Below are 3,790 nucleotides of genomic sequence, written 5' to 3'. Positions count from 1 at the left end.
CAAATGGGTGTGGTCATGTTCCAATAAAATTTAGGGACACTAAAACTTGAATTTGATACAATTTTTACTTTTCACTGTTCTTTTCTGTGTGTTTGCTGTTTTCTTACAGCCATTTAAAAATGCAAAAAACAAAGACAACAACAAAAAACCACAACCACTTCTTAGTTTGTGGATTACACAGAAACTTCCAACAGGCAGGATATGGCCTGTGGGCTTTTGTTTACCCAACCCTGCCTTAATATCTTAAAAGGTTACTCTGGCTGCAGTGCCAAGAACAGACTAAAGTGGGGGACAACAGGAAGCTTGGTGAGGAAGACATGATGGTTAATTTTTGTGTGTCAGCTTGACTGGGTCACAGGGTACCTAGATATTTGGTCAGGTGTTATCCTGGGTGTGTCTGTGCAGGTGTTTCCGGGTAAGACGCACATTTCAATCGGTGGACTGAGGAAAGCAGATTGCCCTCCCCAGTGTGGGTGGGCCTCATCCAATCAGTTGAAGATCAGACTAGAATAGAAAAGGCTGAGTAAGACCGAACTCCTTGCCTGACTTTGAGCACTGTTTTGCTGCCTTTGGACTCAAAACTGAAACACTGGGTCTCCAGTCAGCTGACTGGAGATATGGGGATTTTGGCCTCTGCAATCATGTGAGCCCATTGTTGATAAACCTCTCACTATATACATATATGAACACGTCTCGTTAGTTCTGTTTCTTGGGAAAACATAATACAGGTCAGTTCATTTCAGAGAGGAAGGGGGCATGATTTACCAGGGTTACAGTGGCGGTGTGAGAAGTAGCTGGAAAATGGACGTTATTTTCAAGCTGGAGCTGACATGAGTGATTTATGGGCTGTGAGAGAGGAGACAGGAGCCAGGTGGGGTGGGTGGGAGGGAGGCGGGGGTGAGTCAAAGGGGCTCTCATACAGGGGGGCTGAAGAGCTGGAGGCAAGAGGGGAACCATTTGTGTCTCCCCCAGAGACCTTGACAGACTCTATTCTGAGAAATGTCACTCTGGAAGCAAAAAAGGGAAGAGGCGGGTAGGGTTAGAGGTAGAGGAACCAGTTACAACGCTGTTCAAATGGCTGGTCGCCCTGTAAGAGGGGTAAGAAATCAGGTGCTCAGGGCCTACATGAGGATATCTACCTTGCGGTCTTTTGGGACATTTTAATCTACTGCCCTGGTAGAAGCTGGCCAGGCTGTAAGAACTGGCTTATCACTTTGGAAAACTGCAGTTGAGGATGGCAATGTGTTGACCAGGAAGTGCTTTGTCTTACCTTTTAGAATCCAAATAGCATCTTGGCACAGAAATGAATCTGCAGCAACTTCCTGTTATCTATGGGGCAACTTCCCAGCTCTCAGGCCTCATCACTAGAGCCCCAGAGCTGGGATTTTGTTGCTAAAACTCTGAAGATTGACTTCTTGACCCACAGGGCACTAAGCAACCTTTCCTGGCTGGGCCGCTTGGTTACTAGCTCTACTCCAATTTTTCTAGAGGCCCTTTAAAAATCTCTCACTATAAAAATAAGTATTTCCTCAGTGAATGCCAAGATGAATGGAACCATGGTGGGGAGGGGTGGTTTAGAAATGAGTAATGAGAAGACAGCAGGGCTGTAAAGAAGGTGAAGACTGCCCTGCTCCCCGCCCCACCCTGAGCTGCTGCAGCACCTAAGGGCCCCCCAGGACCCTGTGTGTGACCCCTTCACACTGTGATCTGTCTGTACCCCCCAGACTAGGCGGCCATGAATTTGGGATGGTACTTGGTGTTTAAAGCTCTCGCACACAGCACTCGACACCAGACCAGTTACTTGCTCTTCCCCTTTCAGACACAGATGACCCCCCTCGCCTCTTTCAACCCAAAGCTTTTCCTACACCCGAAACTGTCTGCAGGCCTTTGTCTGAATCATTTCTCCCCAGTGCTGCTCCAAACCCACCATGTCATATTTTCCAAAAATATTGAGTCTTTCAGATCACCATGAGGAAGCCTCCATTAAAAAAAAAAAAAAACCAACCCTCAGCACCTAGTGGTTTTGGTAACAATCTGTCCACTTGCTTTTCTATCTCCTGAGCTGACTGCTTCAATGGATTAACATCTGGTCTGACCCCAGCTCCAAGCACTGCTCTCCACTCAGGGGAGCTGGGTTCTTCCCCCTAGCACTTGCCACCCTCCATTCATGAACTCAGGCTCTGAAAATCAGCTTTCTCATTTTCATTTCCATGCAGTAACATGAAACTACACTGAATCTCACAGAGCCCACCAGCTTCTCTCAACTCAGCTTCCTCAGCGTTGCAACCCAGCTACCAAACTTGGCAGCAACCTGACCCCCAAAGGTCTTTATATCCGGAGTAATTTCTCTTTCTACTTTTCTCTTTCAGAAACTTCAATCAAGTGTTCTCTGACTAGCGTCTCCTAACAAACCCCTTCCACTTCTAGGTCTGTGTTAAACCAGTAGGTGGTGGACAAAATTCCAGGGGATGGGACGAAGACTGTTGCTTACCTGCACATCAAAACCCTCTTGGACTTATTAATAAAATTCGACATGCCCCACCAGGGAGGTGGAACCATCCCTGTTCAGACAGAGGTGGCAGCTGGGACTGAGATTAAGCACATTAAAATATGTCACCCCATATCGTGTTGGTTGAAAACATATTTCCCACTTTCCATGGCCTTCATTTTTTATGCCAAGTATTGAATATATAATTTGCTTTTTATGCAGCCAATCTGCCTTTTCCTCTGTGATTCATTCTATTGCTTTAAGATTTAAAATCTTTTACCCATTCTTAAGTCTAGATAAGAAGGGACTTATTTTTCCTTCTAAATTTGAAAAGAGAAAAGTTTCCTGAGACCCAGACATAGAGAAGGATCTCACGGACATGGTGGGGGGAGGAGAGGGGGAGGAGGAGTTGAGAGTGATACTGGCATACACATACTTACCGTGCGTGATAGACAGCCGGTGGGAAATCGCTGCACTGCCCTGGCAGAGCAGCCTGGTGCTCTGTGATGACCTGGAGGGTGGGATGTGCGGAGGGAGGCTCACGAGGGAAGGAATATATATAGACCTCTATCTGGGCTTCCCTGTTGGCTCAGACAGAAAACAGTCTGTCTGTATTCTCAATGCAGGAGACCCAGGTTCGATCCCTGGGTCACGAACATGCCCTGGAGAAGGAAATGGCTACCCACTCCAGTATATTTACATCTGTATCTATAGTTATGACTGGTTTGCATGGTTAAACAGCAGAAACCAACATAACATTGTAAAGCAATCATCCAATTTTCAAAAAAGTTTCCTTTTAACTACTGACCCCGTGAAGCATGGACACTGGTGTTGCTGGGAGGCCCTAAGGAGTCCCTGCCCAGTGCGACTTTAATGTCCCATCACTGAGTGACAATGCCTCCTGCCCTAATGAGTATTAATTTATCACTCATACATTATTAACTTCTTCCTGGGAATTAAGACATTTATAGGAAATTGAGAAATTCAGGGAAAAAAATCCAGTTAATGAAAAATTACCCACAACTGCTACCCTACATAGCAACATTTGTGGTCTTTATCCTACATATAGATATTCGTTACATATACACGTATCCCGAAGCTGTGTGCTTAGTCACTCAGTCGTGTCCAACTCTTTGTGACCCCATGGATTGTAGCCCACCAGGCTCTCTGTCCATTGGATTCTCTAGGCAAGAATATTGGAGTGAGTAGCCATACCCTTCTCCAGGACCTTCCGTCCCAGGAATCAAACTGGGGTCTCCTACATTGCAGGCAGATTCTCTACCAGCTGAGCTACCAGGGAAG

Source organism: Oryx dammah, unplaced genomic scaffold, assembly GCF_014754425.2.
Source record: "Oryx dammah isolate SB20612 unplaced genomic scaffold, SCBI_Odam_1.1 HiC_scaffold_12, whole genome shotgun sequence".
NCBI lineage: Eukaryota > Metazoa > Chordata > Mammalia > Artiodactyla > Bovidae > Oryx > Oryx dammah.
This window is presented reverse-complemented; position numbering follows the sequence as displayed.